A 21,025-nucleotide genomic window follows, 5' to 3' on the forward strand; every position below is an offset into this window, starting at 1 on the left:
CGTGATTTTTTTCTCATATTTTCTTTGATTTTCAAAATTTTCTAAAATAAATGTTTATTAGTTTACTTTAAAAGAAAACTATTGGGCAGCCCAGGTGGCTCAGCGATTTAGCGCTGCCTTCAGCCCAGGGCGTGATCCTGAAGACCTGGGATTGAGTCCACGTCGGGCTCCCTGCATGGAGTCTGCTTCTTTCTCTGCCTGTGTCTCTGCCTCTCTGTCTCTCTCTGTGTCTCTCATGAATAAGTAAATAAAATTTAAAAAAATAAAAAGAAAAGAAAACTATCTTAAGGTGTTATTCAAAAGGTAGGAAGTGAGTGCCAGTGAGCTTAAAGGAATGATATGAATAGATGTATATGAACAAAGAGCACTGTCTTAAAGCTATCTAAATACATCCTTGCCATAGAGACCAGGCAATACAGAGGCTGGACACCTCCTCTTAGCTGAAATCAAGAACTTGCACGTGTTGATCAAGTTATGTTGCCTGGCAAGCTGAAGAGAGACCACTGCCTGGCACAGGTTAGGGTTGAATTGGATGTCTTATTTTCTAAAATCCAAGTTTCTTGCATACATACGTTGAAGCCAGTTTTAAAAACAAATATTTTTAAGTACCTACAATATGCCAAGCACTGTTCTATCCTTGTTCTCTTGGAGCTTATATTTTAGACTGGAGGAGATTAAGAATAAACACGTAAACCAAAAGAAAAATAGAGAAGGGAGATAAAGAGTGTCTGGAATAGGAATAGGGAGGTCACTTTCTAAAATGATGGCTAGGGAAATGTCACTGATAAGGTTATATTAAGCTAAGACCCAAAATAGCCTTGATGAATCTGGCACAAGAGTTCTAGGTAGAGGAACCATCAAGTTCAAGCATGCCTAGAATGTTGAACTAGCCAGGAGGCAAGTCTGGATGAAGCAGAGTGTGAACTAGCCAGGAGGCAAGTCTGGATGAAACAGAGTGTGAAGAAGGAGGTTTTGGGAAATGAGGTTAGTGGTATAATGAGATACTAGACTACTTAGACCTTGTAAAGCATTCAAAGAATTTGGGCTTTTACTGAGACGAATGAAACTATTGAAGGGCTTGGGACAGAGAAGTAAATTGATATGATTTTTAAAGGATCACTCTGGCAGTTTTAGTGAAAATAGACTTTGGAGGGAAAAAGCAATGGTAGGGTCAGGGAGATCAGTTAAAAGACTATTGAAATAGTCAAGACAAAAAATACTAGTGGTTTTGACCAGGGAAATAGCAATGGAGGTAGTGAAAAGTGACAGTATCCTGAATAAATCCTGAAGATACAGCCACATGATTGCTAACAGATTAAATATGATACAAAAGAAAGAGGAGCCAAGGACAACTTTAGATTTTTGGTCTGAGAAACTGGAAGAATAGAGTTGACATTCACTGCATTGGGGAAGACTGTGTGAAAACAAATATGGCTGCACGTGAGGATTTGGTTTTGAACATACATGTTAAATATGAGTTACTTATTAGATATCTAGATGGACATGTCAGATAGACAACTGGATATACCAGTGTCAAATTGAGGGGAGATCTAGGCTGGAGATATAAATTGGGAAGTTGTAATACTCAATACCACTTACAAAGTGAGTGTAGATAGAGAGGAAGTCCAAGGACTGAGCCCTCCCATGCTTGGATATTTAGAGATTAGAGATGTGAAAAATAGTCACCAAAAGAGACAAGGGCCAAATATGGCCTCTGTACATTGGTCCCTAGGTTGTTTATTTCTTCACTGTAGGCTGAGATTTGTTAGTTCAAAAGCCCAATGGCACCACACTCAGGTTTTACATATCCATTCATTTTAGAAATAGTCCAAACAAGCGAAATTTTAAACCATTTAGAGAACCTGCCTGCTTTACATTCCCTGTAAAACCTTACTGGACAGTTGTTACCCATTGATAAGATATAGCCTTGGGATTTTAAGACTCCCAAATTGCCATAACCCTGGGTCTCTCTGACTCAGAGACTCCTCCTTGTGTTGTTGAGCAAAGTTATCTAGACGTGTAGCATCCATTTCTTTTTTAAGATTTTATTTATTTATTCATGAGAGACACAGAGAGAGAGAGAGAGGCAGAGACACCGGCAGAGGGAGAAGCAGGCTCCATGCAGGGAGCCCGATGTGGGACTTGATCCCAGGACTCTAGGATCATGCCCTGGGCCAAAGGCAGATGCTCAACCACTGAGCCACCCAGGCGTCCCATCGTTTTGAACAGTTAACATGAAAATGAACTCTAACAAAATGTAAATTAAACACAGATCAAAAATAGGAGAAATTGTGCTATGGAAGGACTAGCAGTTAACATATGACCCATTTAAAGAATTAAGCTTAAATAATCAATGAAAATGTGATCCTTGAAATAAATGCAATATATGAAGTATTTTTTGAGGAGAAGGGTGAGTACATGCAGGGAGGGAGTGGAGGTGTAGAGGAGTAGGAGTACAGCTAACAGAACAAAACAATGAAAAACATTTTTTGAAAGAAAAATATTGCAAAAATAATTTTTAATGTAAAGTCTGTCTAAAGCCACAAAAATGTTAATAACTAAAGCATATTTTGTGTTGTGTATCAGATATCAGATTCTAATTGCATGTTGCTTAAAAGACATGTATATGAAGCAGAATAGGGACCCATAAGAGGATGGATTCACACATAAATATCAAAACAAAATTCCTGAAAAAAAATCCTGTCTAAAAATATCAACAAATCAGGTACTATTTACTCTGAGATTACGAGAATGGTCTAACATTAGGAAATTGATCAGTGCTATTTCTTACATGAACAGGTTAAAGGAAGAAAATACTCTGTGTCAGGAGGAACCTGATAAAGCTATTCAATATAAGAAATTATTAGAAACACAGGCATTAAAGATTTTGTACCTAATATGATGAAGAATGTCTCTGTCAAAACTAAGTCATAATAAAAACTCTAGAGGTATTTTTTTTAAGATTTTATTTATTTATTCATGAGAGACACAGAGACAGAGGCAGAGACATAGGCAGAGGGAGGAGAAGAGTCCGATGCAGGACTTGGGACTCGATCCCAGGACCCCGGGATCATGCCTTGAGCCAAAGACAGATGCTCAACCACTTAGCCACCCAGGTGTCCCAAAACTCTAGAGGTATTTAAAAGAAATTCTAGAGGTATTTTATAAAAGATGAGGGACAAAAAGAATGCTAACTACTAACACTATTCACCATTTTTGATGGTTTTAAATATGTCCACAGATTCTTTGAATCTTATCTTGAAAGCAGATTCCCCAACTCAGTCAAGGTTTCAAATGACTTGTAATCCTGGCTGACATCTCAACAGCATCCCATGAAACGCTTGGGTCAGAACTACCCAAATAACCTGCTCCTGGATTCCTGACCCTCAAAAACTAAGGTAATAAATGTTTATTGTTTTAAGTTGCTAAGTTTAGGAGTAAATTTGTTACACAGCAATGTTGAACAATATACCCTTGCTTAGACAGTTCTATTCAATATCAAATCAGTTACATAATTCATAAAATGTGCTATGACTGTGGGAATGAAGGAGACAAAAACAACGATTTCTGAAGATTATATGAATTGAGTGAAAATTTTTTAAGAAGTCAAAAACTAGGGCAGCCTCGGTGGTGCAGCGGTTTGGCACCGCCTGCAGCCCAGGGCGTGATCCTGGAGACCCTGGATCGAGTCCCACGTCAGGCTCTCTGCATGGAGCCTGCTTCTCTCTCTCTCTCTCTCTCTCTCTCTCTTTCTCTGCATCTCTATGAATAAATAAATAAAAATCTTTAAAAAAAAAAGAAGTCAAAAACTAGAAGAAAATATAAGTGAATATTTCAGTGATCTTTAAATTAGCAAAATAAAAAGCATTAAAAACTATAAAAGCAATACTAAAAATCATCAAGATATCTAACATTTCTTAAGCACATACTTACTATATGCTAGACATTGTATCAATCACTACAATTCTGTAACTCATTTTATTGTCACAGCAATCCACAAAGTTGGGGAATTGAGGTTTAGAGAAGTTATTTTGCTCAAATCTGTAGCTAATTTATTGGATCTAGGCTGTCTAAATGCAAAGCCTCTGCTCATAAGTATTTAGAGTTAAAACTCTAAAAAATTTGAAGTACTGTTGGCAAACTATGGGAAAAGAGTCTCAACATGTGACAACAGATGAGTGTTTAACATATATAAGGATGTACAAGAATGTTCATCACAATGTTATTTGTAGATAAAACAAAAACTCTTAAGTATCCAGCAGTAGAGAAGTGGTGAAATGAACTATACAAATTCATAAAGTTGAATTTCTTGCAATTATTAAACAATTATGTTTTAAAATCCATTAAGAAAATGAAGAACAGGGGCAGCCCGGGTGGCTCAGCGGTTTAGCACCGCCTTCAGCCCAGGGCGTGATCCTGGAGACCTAGGATCGAGTCCCACATCAGGCTCCCTGCATGGAGACTGCTTCTCCCTCTCCCTGTGCCTCTATCTGTCTGTCTGTCTCTCTCTGTCTCTCATTAATAAATAAATAAAATCTTTAAAAAAAAAAAAAAAAGGAAAATGAAGAACAGGCCAGGAGAAAATAGTCACAAAACATTATCAAACAAAGGACTGGTAATCAGGATATATAATGAACTCCTAAACTCAATAATAAAAAGACAAATTATCCAATTAAAAATAGGCAAAAGATTTTAGAAGACATGTTAGAAAAAGAACAATGTGAATAGCAAACACATGAGAAAATGCTCATTAGTGATCAGAGGAATGCAAATGAAAATTAAAAGCATAATAAAATACCACTTTATTCTCACTCACTTTATACTCACCAGTATCAAAAAGACTACAACATAAAATGTTGACAGGTTTAAATACCAATTGGAACTCTCATACATTACTACTGGGAGTGTAAAATGATAGGTACAACCAGTTTACGTAAAGTTTCACAGTTTCTTAAAAACTAAACATACACTCACCCTAGCTCCAGAAATTCCACTCTTAAATATTTACTCACATGAAAGAAAAACTGGCATTCACAAAATAACTTGTCTAAGAATATTTATAGCAGATTTATTCATAATGGTCAAAAACTGGGCTCAGCCTAGGTATCCAGTAGAAAAATGGATAAATTGGTATATTCATATAATGAAATAGTAACTAGCAGTAAAAAGGAACAAATAGCTGCTTGTTTGTGTATAAATATAGCAAATAGATAAATCTCAAAAAAAAATGCTGAAAGACAGAGGCCTCACACAGAAGAGCACATACTGTATTATCCCAACCATATGAATTTCAGACTAGACAATGATAGGAAATTCAAGACTTGGCAAAACTAGGGTTTGGTGTTGCAGGCAGGGATTAATTGGACATAAGGGGACTCTCTAGGATAAGGATAATGTTCTATATCTTGATATGAGCTTAGGTTACACAGGTATGCATTTGTCAAAACTTTGTGCATATATACTTAAGATCTGTGTATTTCACTGTATGTAAACTTTATGTTGAAAGAAAAGCAGTAAGATTGGACTGTAGTTAAAAATATAAATGCTGAAGTATTTAGAAGGAAGTATAGTGAAGTCTGCAATGTCTACAATGCATCAAAAAGATAAAATGGGTAATGAGGTGAATAGATGACTAAACGTGTGATAACGCAAACATAGTAAAGTGTTAGTGGTCGAATCTCAGTGGTGGGTTTATGGCCATTCACCATAAAATTCTTCCAACTTTTCTGTAGGTTGAAAGTCTTTATCATAACATGTTGGAAAAAATTATGTTTTCAGACAAATTCAAACATCTCACCATAATTTTTTTAAAGCAGAAAAGAATGTTGCATATGTAATATGATATAGTTTAGAGAGTATGGAAGCACTAAAAGAAAAGTGGTTATTTTGGGGTTTTATGACAATAGATAAGTTTAATTTTTAAAATATTTTCTTCACATTTTCAGAACTTTCTATAATAAGTGTGAATGACTATTATCAGAAGAAAAGTACTGTTCACCTAACACTCTTAAAAAGCAGTTTCAAGGAAGCAGATTGTAATTTAGAGCCCAGAGGTACACTTTCCGATGATCAGAACTGGATACAGATGGAACAGATCTTGAAAGAGAATTTAGCAAGGTTTGGGGGATTTTAAGATAGCCTCAAATCCTGAGACCCATATGTGAAACAAAGTGCTATAGAAATGAAAAGACCGGGGGATCTCTGGGTGGCTCAGCAGTTTAGCACCTGCCTTTGGCCCAGGGCCTGATCCTGGAGTCCTGGGATCGAGTCCCACATCGGGCTCCCTGCATGGAGCCTGCTTCTCCCTCTGCCTTTGTCTCTGCCTCTCTCTCTCTCTCTCTCTCTCTCTGTGTCTCATGAATAAATAAATAAAATCTTAAAAAAAGAAATGAAAAGACCTCTTAAGCTTTCCTAACCTATTCCAAACTCAGAACTACTTCATGCAAACAAAAATGCTAGTCAAGACTTCCTGTGCCAGCATACATACGGCCTGAGTCAATATATAACTGAAAAGTCATCCTAGGCACCAAGTCAGAGTCACTTTAACATCTTAGCTGTGCTGTAGGGGTGGTAGAGTCCTAACAGTGTTTCCTATTGCAGAGTGTTTTCGAGAGAGCAGAGCACTTCACTGTAACATTACCTCATCTAAGTCTATGACGACCCTGAGACACGTTATGGGGAAATGTGATTTCCAATGCCGAAGGCAGCAAGATTGTTCAGGGACACCTGAGCACTGACTCTCTTTCCTTCTGTCATGTGGGAATGGTCCTTGGTGGTAACTACATGTGCTTCAGTGTGACTAAGAAATCCTGGTATTTGTAAACATTTTCTTAAAGAGATGCACAAAGTTTATCCAAGTATGTTTTTCTGACTTCGTATAATAAAAATGTGTTTTTTTTTTCTTTAATCCTTTTAGCAGCCTGTCTGGAAGGAATGTCAGTATTAGCTAAATGCCCCACGAGGAACCCAGGAATAAAGGAAAAGCTGAACAGAGGTGTACTTCCTTCTCTCCTGCTCTCTGTGAGAGTATCTTACAGTTACGGGTTTTGGTGTATAAGGGCTTTTCCTGTCAGCTAGTGATGCAAGTTGATATTGTCTCTATTTTTCTGTCTTTATTTTTTTTGTAGACAAGGAAATTGAAATTCAGAGAGATTAGATAGAAGAACCAGGACTAGAAGAATGATACTAGTGCTATTGGTGGAACATAAATGAGAACAAATTTTTCCAAGCATTGCTCAAATGACTTCCCAGTAAAACCTGTAAAATCCTTTAGGCTTGCCAGCAGATATGAGAAACAAACCAAAAGAATGCTAATTCACACCTTGAATTCAAGTTTGAAAAATGTCTGAATGCTGTAAATGCTGCCCTGAGCATTCTAAAAGCTTTATCCTTTGTGGGCAAGACCATATGTATCCAAGATGAAACATTGGGTGTTCTCTTTTTCCCAAATGATAGCAGAGAACTTGAAGAAAGAGCTTTGCCTTGTGTACTTTTGATTGATGCTCCATTTAAACTGGGACATTTCTTTGTCCGAGACATTCTGGCTGCTTGCCCTATTCATAAAGACAGGGCAATTGCATCAAAGATAGGCCAAGGAAGAGAGTTTGGAGTGAGTGTGCAAATACATTACCACAAAGCAAATAACAATGCAATAAATAGTGTAACATTTTTGGAAAGCTCCTAATGAAAAACTGGAATGGGATGAAGGCAACAAACATATTTCAGTAGTCCAAAATCATTACTATGAAAAGAGATTCAACTCCAAAGCTTGGAGAACCTTCAACAAAATCTTTTTCAAGCAAGACCAGCATAGATGATTTTTTCTAATTCATGCCTTCAAGGTTGCAAATATAAACAGTCCAGAATAGAGTGCTTCTTTGTTTGACTAAGTTCTATTAAGTGTAGTAAATCCTGTCTTTACTGAGCCAAGGGCCCCTCATACTGCAACCCTAGAACTAAGGGGCCAAACCCAATGCCTGTGCGTCAGTTAACTTCAACTGGTGTGTTAGCTGCTTCTGCCACTTTCCGGGTTGCCACAGCCTTATCTAAGGACTTCAAAGAGAAAAACTCCAGAAGAACAATGTTATCTTCATTTTTCCAAATATTGAAGTCCATCAGGTCACCCAAAAATCTGCATTTCCAGACTCTCTCCAAAACTCCACATGCAACCCATGGCTGGCTTTAGGTAAAGCCTAGGTAACTGCTGAGGGCAGAGTTGACTGGGAAGAAGACTGCCCACTCTAGAATTTCAGGGCCTTCAGCAAGAAGTGAATGCCTGCCTCTTTGCATTCACTTCCCCTAAATATTTCTCCAACTCCAGGGTTGCCTGAAATCATTAAATCAGAACTTGCTTCTGTTAAAATACAATACTACTGGAGGAGTTAATAGCAACTTGCAACTTAGTGTGAAGATGTTTATCAGATACCTTAGGAAGAAAGTTGTGATGGAACAGTATTTGTGCCCCTCCAGGAAAGCAGGAAAGAGGGGAAAAGATTTCCTGAAGGGGAAGCTTCGAATATGGACACCTTTGGATTACACGATTTTCTCCAGCTGCCCTGGTCTTAAAAGTTAAAATGCTCTCCACCTCTATCTTGAAATCTTACCTACTTATCTGATAAACTATTTCAATCAAAAACCACATCAAATTTGTGCCCAATATTTCTCTATCTTGACCAAATAAAGGAAATGAATCACTTTGCAAAGCACACGGAGACCAGCCAAAGCAATCTGCAAATTGTGTAACTCTGTCCCAGCTCTCTGCTCTATGTATTCAGCAAGGACTTTAAGAGAACCTCATTCTTGTTCTCCCTCTGAAATGCACACACCCAGATTTTTTTGGTACATTTGCCACCTCCAGTTTGGGAAACAAGGAAGAAAATAGTAACACTCCATTTATTTTGTGCTTCTTCCTAGTGTTTTGTCTTCATATTGAGATACACTGGAATAGACTTTTGACTAGGAAAATGTAGACGGTAACTCCTTTCTTTGGACACACAGACACACACATACACCATGTGACAAAGAATTGGTGGCCGATGTAACTCTGTTTTTACATGGAATGAAAAAACCTGAGGGACAGGAGAGGGAATTGATTTTCCTGAATCACACAGCCAAGCTATTGGCAAAGCTTGGAACTAGACTCAGGTTTCAGATATTCTGCTTTATTGTTGTTTACTGAGTTGTACTAACTGTGGAGACTTACTATACTTTCTGTTTCTGAAGCTGTTTTAAAAGCAGCCAAAGTAAGCAGGTATATTATTTTTGCTAAGAGATGGTGTGATGTTCTCTCAAACTATACTTATCACTGAATTCAAGTACAGGATCTTTATAAAGTCTCTGTGCCATTATTAAACTTTTAACTTCAAAAGCATACGAGGTAGACGTGATAGTATACTGTAAATGGAATTTAAAGGCAAATTCAATTTTCTTCTTAGAGCTGTCATGAACTTCAATTCTGCTGGCCATATTTCATTTGTCACAGGATCTGAAATGAGTACATATTGTGTGCAATTGTGTAATGTAGTTGTCCTAAACTTTAATACATTTACTTTTGAGTACCGTTTACAGATTGTGTCTCTAACACGCACAACCTGAGTTATTAAAGTTTAAAAGTGCACAAGGCCCTTATGAAGACCCTGTTTATAGCTCAAGTACAGAGCACAGGAATTCTGGCTAAATTACCTCTTTTTGCCGACAGCCCATTTTCCTTTAGGCTATACAGTATCAAGAGAACTGTATGTTCCTTTTCAATGAAAAGGAGAAATTCTTAAACTCTAGTGAATAACTGGTACTAAAAGGCATGGCTTCATTTTTAAAGTGCTTCCTGCTTAGAATACACACATAACGTCAAATCTAACATAGGGAGACTAGGAATTGACAAAAGGCACTAAAGATAAGTAGGAACAATAAATCAGATGATTAGAAGGCTGACTATTCTGTAGACACATGCCATTCAGCAGCTACCAATTTAGACACTAGCATTTCTTCAAAGTCTGTGCAAGTGCATATCATGTTTCTTGAACATTCTTAGTTCACAAGGATACAGTTCTTCTCTGAATTCTTAAAGCATCTTTAAAGTGATCCTGAACTCAGGATCATCTGGCCAATTCATGGAAGAGTTGGCATAGATAGTTCCCTTTCTTTTTCTGCCAGACCCTGTCTTAGTCCTGGGGTAGGAGTGGTTGAATTTGTTGCGTGGAGGGAAAACCAGATCTCAAGGATGAAAAAGGAAGATCCAAAGCTGTCTAAGGGCTTGGCCTAGGTGGCTTACAAAATTGGGAAGCTCGTATTGAAGAAAAGGTGTGGGTTTTATTTTAAATATGTTGAGATCGGGGGATCCCTGGGTGGCTCAGAGGTTGAGCATCTGCCTTTGGCTCAGGGCAAGATCCTGGAGTCCCAGAATCGAGTCCCACGTCGGGCTTCCTGTGTGGAGCCTGCTTCTCCCTCTGCCTATGTCTCTGCCTCTCTCTCTCTGTGTCTCTCATGAATAAATAAATAAAATCTTTTTAAAAAATAATAAATAAACCTGTTGAGTTTGATCTGATTGCAGAGCATCACATCTGTTTGGCCTGGTCAGATCAAGATTCTTGGAATAATAAAGGCCAGAAATTTTGTGAAAAGGGCAGCAATCTCTGCAGAAGGATGGACAAAACAAGTTTTAATTTTAGTAATGAAGTTTCAAGCTTGATTCAGTGACCTAGGCAGTGTGGAGGTTTGGATGATATGCCAAAGCTCAGTTAGAGTGGTGGGCAGGACACCTTCACTGTTTCCTTACCAGCAACTGTGGCCTTTTTATTTGGAGCAAGTCTTTCATGATCAGCCCCATTTAGTAGGTTAGGTCAAAGGACTGCAAACTACAGCCTGTGGCCAATTCTGGCCCATCCCCTATCTTTGTATAGCCTATTTGCTAAAAATGTTTCTTCCATATGTAAATGGTTGAAAAACACCAAAAGCATAATAACGTTTCATGACACATGAAAATGATAAAATTCAAATTTCAGTGTCCATAAAGTTGCATTAGAACATATCCACATCCTTTACATATTATCTATGGTTGCTTTCATGCTACGATAGCAGAGTTAAGTCATTGTAGCAAAGAATGGCCCATAAAACCTAAAATATTTATGTGATTCAAACATTCTTCTGACCCCTGTCTTAAGTCTTTCAGAGTTCAGGCACCTAAAGGTAGTTTCTGATCCCTAGCATTCCCATCCATCCATCCATCCATCCATCCATTTGTCCATCTATCAATATATCCAGTCATTTATCCAGCCAACTAGTATTTATCAAGTATATACTATATGAAGCTATAATGAGTCCCAAGACCTAATTCCCCCCTCAGTACCAGTATTACATAGTGGCACAATCTCCTCTTGAAAGAATTTGGCATTTAGTTGGAGCATTAAAATACTTCAAAGGGTAGTGGAGGGCTGAATTTTCAGTATTCTTAGCTTCCTTCGCATTAGAGTTCTCTGTCTCAAGGCTTAGCCTTCCCTGTGGCTGAAGAGGGCAATCCCTGAAATGAGAATAGGACAGGGCAGCCCAGGTGGCTCAGTGGTTTAGTGCCGCCTTCGGCCCAGGGTGTGATCCTGGAGACCCAGGATCGAGTCCCACGTCGGGCTCCCTGCATGGAGCCTGCTTCTCCCTCTGCCTGTGTCTCTGCCTCTCTCTCTCTCTCTGTGTGTGTGTGTGTGTCTTTCATGAATCAATAAGTAAAATCTTAAAAAGAGAGAGAGAGAGAGAGAGAGAGAGAGACTAGGACAGAAACTGCAGCTGTCAGCCCCAGAGCTCCAGTTAAATGGAAGAGGATTGCTGAGGTTGAGAACTAGGCTGCACCTGAGGAGCTATAGCGTTTGCCCAGCTATCTAGGACTTGTTTCTTCAGCTCTAGGTGCAGGGCCATGTTAGGACTATTATGGGCCTTATATGCTTTCACCTTTGTGGGTGCCTTCCTCCATAACAAAATAATATAAATTTAAAATGTTGTGACTGTGTTGGTGTAAATAAATATGAATATAAATCAGTGTGGGTTCTTTATTACTGTATCTATTTTTTCCTGATTTCAAAGAAATTAGAAAGTAATATTTTTATGGATCCTTAAAAGTATTGTGGGCCAGAGGCTCTGTGCCTACTATGTTTACTGGATATGTCAGCCTTGGCTAGAAGCTATAAAATCTGATGGAATGGGACCCCTACCAGCCAGGGGAGAGCTCAGAAACATGGATCCAGTACCTGTGGACTCAGTCTAAACCCCTCCCATGAAGTTCTGATTTATAAGGAGAATTACAAGCTGCCCCCTAAGGACTCCAGCTCCAGTTCCTCCAGTGGCACCTTGCACCTGTGAACCAAATTGATGTTTCCCACTTCTGGTATCATGTCTAGCTGAGCTACTCAATAGACATTTTTCTATTCTATTCTATTCTATTCTATTCTATTCTATTCTATTCTATTCTATTCTTCTATTCTATTCTATTGAGGGAGAGAGAGGGAGGAGGGGAAGAGAGAGAGACTCTTAAGCAGGTGTGTGGAGCCTGATGCAGGGCTTGATTTCACAATCCTGAGATCATGACCTGAGCTGAAATCAAGAGTCAGATGCTTAACTGACTGAGCCACCCAGGTATGCCTAGACTTTTTTTTAAGTTACAATTTTATAATTTTATTGTTTTTTAAAAATCTATTTGATAGTAGAAATCATTGATGGAATTCATATTGGAATTTCTCATTGACAAAGAGGACTCTAGGCATACAATGTATATCTCCTGCTTATATAATTTGGGATCTATCACTGCTAGCGCAGCACCATATTATACTTTTGATCTGAGATTCATTCAGCTTCACATATGAAAGACAATTTGGTTCTCATTAAATATAATCTACTTGGACCATAACCTACTGTCCCTTCTCTGTATAATTTGGGTATTTACGTTGAAGAGTGGAAATCTGAGGCTGCTCTTTTTTCTTCTCTGTAGAAAATTCTGTCTTTATTTGAAAGAGTGTGAGGGGGAGAATGTTTTGGATATCATTCTTCATTCAAAGTGCAATGGTCTTTTTTTGGCTGTGTTACACTTAGATGGGATCTTATACCACCCTGCAGCACTGTTTTCTGGCAGTCCAAACTTGTGAAACCAACAGACCTATATCCTCTGCCTCAAGTTCTGTTACTCACACTTTCCCTGCTGTACCCTAGTGTAGACTATTTATTGGTAGGAAGTGCCCTTGTCAGAACTGCCTACCACTGCTCATGCAAATTTCCAACACCTTCAACTTTGTTTCTTTCTTAGAGGTCTCTTGAAAAGGCATTTTGTAAATGTTGAATAGTTGAGGAAATATGGGGTCAGGGGGGGACAATATTTTGGCTTCCTCCAAATGCATTCCAGTTTCTTATAGGGTTAGCAAGAGTGCAAGTTATTACAATGGTTTTGGAAAACCATTTCAAAAAGCACATTAAAAGCTTTAAAAATGTGAATGCTGGGATCCCTGGGTGGAGCAGCGGTTTGGCGCCTGCCTTTGGCCCAGGGCGCGATCCTGGAGACCCGGGATCGAATCCCACGTCGGGCTCCCGGTGCATGGAGCCTGCTTCTCCCTCTGCCTGTGTCTCTGCCTCTCTCTCTCTCTGTGACTATCATAAATAAATAAAAATTTAAAAAAAAATAAATAAATAAAAATAAAAATGTGAATGCTCAAAGTGTACACGTATCATGATGAGCACTGGGTAATGTATAGACTTGTTGAATCACTATATTGTACACCTGAAACTACCATAGCATTATATGTTAACAATACTGGAATTAAAATTTTAAAAAAATGTAAATGTTGGGCACCTGAGTGACTCAGTGGTTTAGCATCTGCCTTTGGCTCAGGTCGTGATCCTAGGGTCCTGGGATCAAGTCCCACATCAAGCTCCCCACAGGGAGCCTGCTTCTCCCTCTGCCTGTGTCTCTCCCTCTTCCTCTGTGTCCCTCATGAATAAATAAATAAAATCTTTTTAAAAAATGTGAATGTTCTTTTTGGCCCCAGTAGTTCTATTTTAGAAATATAGCTTAAGAAAAGTATCTTGGACATAGGCACATAATTTTGTTTTAAGTTGGTGACTTTTTGTAACAAAAGTTGGAAATAGTCTATGTGACTAACAGATAACCAAGTAAATGCTAATATTCCTAGATAGTGAAGTATCATAAAGCCATTAAAATAACGTAATGAGGGCAGCCCGGGTGGTTCAGCGGTTTAATGCTGCTTTCAGCCCAGGGCATGATCCTGGAGACCCGGAATCGAGTCCCACATCAGGCTCCCTGCATGGAGCCTGCTTCTCCCTCTGCCTGTGTCTCTGCCTCTCTCTGTCTCTCTCTCTCTCTCTCTCTCTCATGAATAAAGTCTTTAAAAAATAATAATAAATAAATAATGTAATGAGCACTGGGTATTATATGCACCTGATGAATCACTGAATTCTACCTATGAAACTAATAATACACTGTATGTTAATTAATTGAATTTAATTAAAATAAAAATTTTTTTAAAGTACCAATTTTGAGAGCTTGTTTGGAGGTTCTAGCAGGGGAGCGCAGCTACTTGTATACCCTTGACCGAAGAACGGTCCTCCTCTATCAGGGATGGTCGTCCTCTTCCACCGAGCACGCAGCTTCGGGAGGGATGCACATGGAGCGGTGAGGGAGGAAGGGGACACCCGCTTAGCCAGCCAGATCAGCCGAATCAACGCTGGCGATCAATGGGGTGACAGATGTCGCAGCCAGATCGCCCTCACATCCTAAAATACCAATTTTGGAACCTAATCCTTTTTTTTTTCTGTGAGGAACCTAATCCTTAAAAAATAATGCAATAAATGTTAAGTAACTATAAAATATTAATTATACAGTACAAAAATATACAAACCTACAAGTACAGCATTATGTAAAATTTGTTTAAATTTTAAACATTGTTTTTATACATAGAAGTATATATTTATGTTTTGTACTAAGGGAAAAATATGTATATTTTATGTATGTAATCAAATGTATCTTTTTAATATCTAAAATTAATATCTAAATTTTTTATATCTAAAATTTTTAGATGATAAAATTTTGGTATCACCATACAGTGAAATTCTACACAGTCAAATGTATATCCATGCAAATAGATGTTTATAAACATGGAAATATCTTCAACCTATATTGGAAGAAAAAAATAGTTTCATGGATTGTAATGATTTCATTTTGTGAAATAATGTGTGTACATATTTATGCATAGTTTATATACCTGTAGTCTCACAGAGGGAAACTAGAAATGTATGCTTCTGACTTTTAACAATTTAGAAAGGAAATATTAATAGTTATCACCTCTAAGTAGTAAGATTATGGGTGATTTTCTTTTTCCTTTGTGTATATCTAGACTTCATGTATTTTCTACAATACATACTCATTACTTTTGTGTTATTAGAGAAATAAAAATGATTTATTTAAAAACGTAGTATCTGCACAGTAGTGGAAAGCTGCCCAGTTATATCTGTCCTGAGCCAGAGAGAGAATATAGCTGTGGTCAGGCCATGTTCCTCCCCACCATTTTCTGTGTGGTATTTCAGTCAGAAATGTTTTCAGCTACAAGTAACAGAAAATCTAACAGACGGTAACATTTGTTTACGCATTATGTCTGGAGGTAGGCAATTTCAGGATTGGCCTGGAAGTTTATTACCAACCTTCTTTCTCCTCTGTGATCCTAAAGTATTGGCTTTTTATCTACATGCATGAACCCACATGGTATTAAGATGGCCACTCTCCCTTTTTACATTCAAGGCACAAGGAAGGAGGAAGAGGCTGCATTGGCATGTCTGCAAAGCAAGTCTTTCTGGGACAGGGGAGAAGGGGCTTGGGAAGAGTGTTGGATAAGCCAGTCAGAAATGTTGGCCCTAGGTGAGAAGGGGCTGTTCAATTTGTTGACACATGTCATAGGCTGATTATGATTTATGTCATTATAGCTTTCTCAATCTTAGTAAAAAGTTTCTCCAAGATGCTAGGAGTGAGTAGTTAGTTGTTTAGTCATTGTAAGTTTTCCTTTTTTTGTGTTTAGGGGACTTTGGAGTATGCTAAGCAGAAGACAACTGACAGTGAGTTTTCAGTTTTCAAACATTCACCACCTTTATTTCTTATAAGTATGTGAAATAAGTATGTATGGTTAATAAATAAGTTTGAAACTATTTGCAAATTTTGCATATAATGACACTGGGAGCTGAAGAGATAAAGAAGACAAGTGTTCATAAGTCAGAACATTTTTACATTCAAGGATAATTAACTATTGAGCTAGATATGGCACCGTAGTACAGTTACAGATCAGACACATACTTCTATTGAGTTTGGTTCCAATATATAATCTAATGATAAAAGATCATTTTAGAAATAAAAGACACATTGTCCCGACACATCCAGGAACGTCACCTTTCTCTGATGTCAATGTTGCTTTCAGTTAAGCAATTTTGCCGTATTCTATCTGTATAATGGGCATTACTTTATGTAGTACCTACCTTGCTAATGCTTTTTGAATTAATTTGGTGATAATGCATAAAAGGCTTAAGATGAAAAGTTCTAGGCATTAATATTAGTTCTTCTAATGGTGTATTTAGTGCACAATGGCTACTCAAACAAAACAAAGAAAAAACCCTGAGGGCAGCCCCGGTGGCGCAGCGGGTTAGCCCCCGCCTGCAGCCCGGGGTTTGATCCTGGGGACCCTGGATCAAGTCCCACGTCGGGCTCCCTGCATGGGGCCTGCTTCTCCTTCTGCCTGTGCCTCTGCCCCTCTCTCTCTGTTTCTCTATGAATAAATAAATAAAATCTTAAAAAAAAAAAGAAAGAAAAAACCCTGATAAAAGGTTGAAATTCTCTGTAATACGTAGGTGCTGATGTTACTGGCTAAATGGTTAGGAGTCATTTTAGTATTCTCCCAAGTGTAATTCTAGAAAATAAAAATTAAATGAGCCTCACTTAGAAACAGAATTTGGAGTTTAATTGACCTACAGGCTTCGAATATTCAAACAGCAAGGTTTTATGTCATGTGAGTATCTCATTTGGTGTATTATTCAATTCATTCTAGCTTAATATTCTTTCTTATTGTTTTCCTGTCATTTCCTGCAGATAACCATTGCTAAATGAATGAGTTATACACCATCATATATATTACTTCATTTCTCAACTAAAATGCTTCCTCAGCATTTATGAGCTGTCTCTCTACACAATATAAATCTTTTTGTCATGCCAATCTGCATTAAAATTTTCCCCAGTGGTTTCGTACGTGTGTATGTTTCCTCCCTAACTACAAGAATAGAAGGTGCTCCCTTTACTTTCTTTGGAAATACTAATGAAAATGTTAATATAACAAACATAATACAACCCTTTATGGGTTTTTTTATGTTCACATGATACTTAACACCATCTTCAAAGCATTTTTCATATCTGTTCATTTGATCTTCATTTGTGTGTGTATTTTTCCTATAAAAATACCTGAATCATATATATTCATAGCATTTTTCCTTGCCAAATGAAAAAATTCTAGGGCACCTGGGTGGTTCAGTCAAAGCGTGTGCCTTTGACTCAGTTACGATCCTAGGATCCTGAGATGGAGCCCCAAGTCAGGCTCTCTGCTCAGCCAGGAGCCTGCTTCTCCCTCTTTCCCCTGCTTGTGCTCTCTCACTGTCTCTCTCTCTCTCTCTCTCAAATAAATGAAATCTTTTTTAAAAATTCTAGTCAATTCATGATTTATAAAGTCTTTAGAAAGACATAGAATTACTATTTTCATAATATTAACTTACACTGAGAGGCTAGCACTAATTGGTTGACCTAAGCCTTCCTCTTTGGGAGAGCCAAGCATAGAAACTGAGTGAAGTTTTGATTTGCTAACATTGAACTTACTATAAGCAACTACAGCTTGGGACTAATATAATCACTTTAACATGACTTTTTGGCTGAACAAGTGACTCTAGAATAAAGTCTGCATCTCTCAGCCTTTCATGTTGCTAGGTATGTGACTAAATTCTGGCAAATAAATAAATTCTGGACCCCTGCTTAAGAGCCAAAGATGTTGAATGCATTTAATTTAGAGAAAACACCAATAAATTTTCCAAACACCAATGAGAGTATAGCCAAATGGAAGAAGGAAACAGCTAGTTGATTGTGATAGCTATAAAGGAAGGAATTGGCATTGGAATCTCTGATTCTGATAATTTTTAAAATAAGGAGAGCTGATATAAAAAGATAGATTTTGAAGATTTTATAAAATGTTTGTATCACTTCTTTTATACATATTCTTCTGAACAGTTTTTATAATTTACACAAGTATACATAAATGCTGAATACCTTTCTCTCTCCCTTATCTGTATGGAAATTCATCTGTATCCTTTAAGATTCCATTCCAGTGTCACTCTGCCACGAAGCTCTTGAACCCTCACCCTGCCCCTTTTCTGAGCACAATTGACTAGAGGGAATTTTGAAATTTGTAGCCCTCTAGACTAGATACTTCTAGTCAAGATGGAAGCTAAAGCAAGGTGCCAATAGTCAGATGGGTTGTTACCAACAGTTTTTTCTTTAGAGAGGTCACCTGCTGAGCTTGCTGTTTATAGCCAGGAGACATTAGTGTTGATTCTTTGAACTTTGTCCTTAAAAAGGTGAGGAAAACTTCCCTAGCATGGGTACTCGGGGGAAATTTGACGCTGCTCTCCAGTTTCCTTGAGAATTTTTAGTAGTTTTATTGTGCCGCTTTAGTACTTTGACTTTGATTTCTGTATACCCCAAGGTCAGGTCAGCTCTGCTTATAGCTTATTACTTAAAGCCTTCAGACTGTCCAGAGCCTGATCTTTAACATGCATCCACACCTGCATGTTTGTTTCTTTGCTTTGCAGGGGATGGGGGCTCCTTTTCAAACCTAAGTTTCAAAAGACAGTAGCCAGAATTTATGCTGAAGTGGAGTAACAGGCTTTGGATTGGAGCAGTGTCCTACTACAGGTGAAAAGCATGTATTGATTACCAAAAGAAAGTTAAAAGCAATTTTTCTCCCCATTTCAGCACATTGCAGCTTTTGGCCTAACCACTCGTAGCTAAAAAAGCATTCTTTCCTGATAATCAAGCTTCAGCTGTCTGAATTTCAGACCGAGCCTCTCCTCCTGAGCTCTGCTGAAGAGCTGCTTTAATTAACCATTATACCACAGATGTTATTGATTTTTTTTTTTTCAAATCTGGTTGAAACATCATTGTGCTGGATCATGGCCAAAACTAAGGCCTGAATTTGTGTGTGTGTGTGCTGCTTTTACTCCTTCTGCATACCTTATTAGTCTCCATGTCTGTTAAGTGCAATCCTTAGTATTAACTCAGAAAATATAGAATTGATTTTTAGCCTAGCAGCTGTGATCTAAGGGCTCCTAATTTGAAATCTGAAAACCTCAGTTGCTGAGGAAGTCTTTCTGCTGTTACTCTACACTTCCTTGAAGTAAGCTTTTTATTCTTTAATTTAAAACAAGAAATCTCCCTGTGCCTTTTACTTCTGTTTCTTTTACACACATTTGGAGGTTTCACAGGAACATGACCCATTCTCCGCATTTTGAACATGCTTCTGTGAAAGGTCCCTGAACTTGAATCTTGTCTGTCCAGAAAGTGTGACCTGCAGTGTGGACCGTATGAAATTTTGAAACTGAAGTGTCTCAACAATCTCCATAGTTTGAAGAAAATTTGGAAGAAGTTGGACAACATCCACTTTGAGCACATTGCAGGGTATCAGAAACAATGGGCATCTGCATTCCTTTTACAATCCCCCTCCCAGTGATGAACTCAAGGACCAATCACAGTAGGTTCCTCAATTCTGATAAGGTTTCTGTGAGTTTCGTGATACATTCTTTAAGCATAATTTGAAGCTTTTAAAATATTGTAATGGCAGCTCTTGACCTTTAAAAAAAATCACACGGAGCAAGAGGTGGTGAAAAATGTTTATTTACTCTGCATTAGTGGCTAAACTCCTGTTCCCTTCTAGAACTGGTAGTTCTTTTATACTGGGGAACTCACGCATATCACCCCTATTCTTCCAACATGAACCAGACAGGCCCACTTGAGCTTTAGAAACAATGGCCTGCAGTCGGTCTTATGCCTCAGTGAGAAACAACAATGCAGGCCTCTTGACGAATGCTGGCGTTGCGAGTGGAATCTTGCAGTTCAACATGTCTGCTGAACAGAAGTTGGAAAAAGAAAAGATCATCTTGTAAACAATTAATTAATGTTTGTCATGAATTATCATTTTTACTTCCTTCTCAAGAGGCTCAAAGGGAATAAAAAGGCATTTTTGCAGGTGGTGGCATTCAAAGTAAGGGCAATCAAAGGTTTGAGAGCTGAGGCACAGCACTCTGAGTCTCTAAGGGTGAATGGTGCCAGGATTAGAGCACAGCGGGGGGCTGAGGGCTTCAGGTGTGAAGCTTAATGTTTGTGATCAGCAAAAAAAGTCTTGAATTTATCTAAACTGCTCTTCTGCTAACAGTACTTCTAGCACATAAATGTTCTGAAACTGACAAGTGTTCTCATTGCTCTTCTAATGCAAACATGATCTGCATTTGAAAGATTCATCCCTTTTGCCTAATTTAGAATGTGCATCACAAAGAGCGTTAGATGATGACCCCACAAAGAGAGAACACACACACACACACACACACACACACACACACACACACACTTCAGACGTGCATGCCTCATGTGAATACACACATGCAAACTGCCTCTCTCTTGCCTGGATCTTCTTGGAAGCTCCCAGCAAGGGTCCTGCAGGATTTTCTGTAGATTGCTAAACCAGGTTGAAAACTAGGAGACTCAGTAGCCATCTGACCAATGAGTTCCTCTGAATACAGAAATAATTCCTTTTCATTTGGTTTAGATAATTACCTAGAATTTATCATGCTGCATTTTAATTTGTAGTCCTTCTCTTGCCTTTCCCCCACCCCTTCTCTCAGCAGCAAGACATAGAAGGTTATCCAATATGTAGAAATTTTAAACACCACACACACACACACACACACA

General features: G+C 38.2%; 1 long non-coding RNA gene across 2 annotated transcripts in view; it reads left to right on the forward strand.

Moving 5' to 3' along the window:
- The window catches only part of LOC112656957 (uncharacterized), a 113,385-nt gene that overhangs the window by 69,093 nt on the left and 23,267 nt on the right, over positions 1-21,025 (forward strand). For both annotated transcript variants that reach the window (XR_003134755.3, XR_004817983.2), the window contains exons 2-3: positions 3,242-3,398; positions 16,056-16,092. This is a non-coding gene — a long non-coding RNA (uncharacterized LOC112656957). The remainder of the gene's footprint in view (positions 1-3,241; positions 3,399-16,055; positions 16,093-21,025) is intronic.

The sequence above is a fragment of the Canis lupus genome, chromosome 8, assembly GCF_003254725.2.
Source record: "Canis lupus dingo isolate Sandy chromosome 8, ASM325472v2, whole genome shotgun sequence".
Classification (NCBI taxonomy): domain Eukaryota; kingdom Metazoa; phylum Chordata; class Mammalia; order Carnivora; family Canidae; genus Canis; species Canis lupus.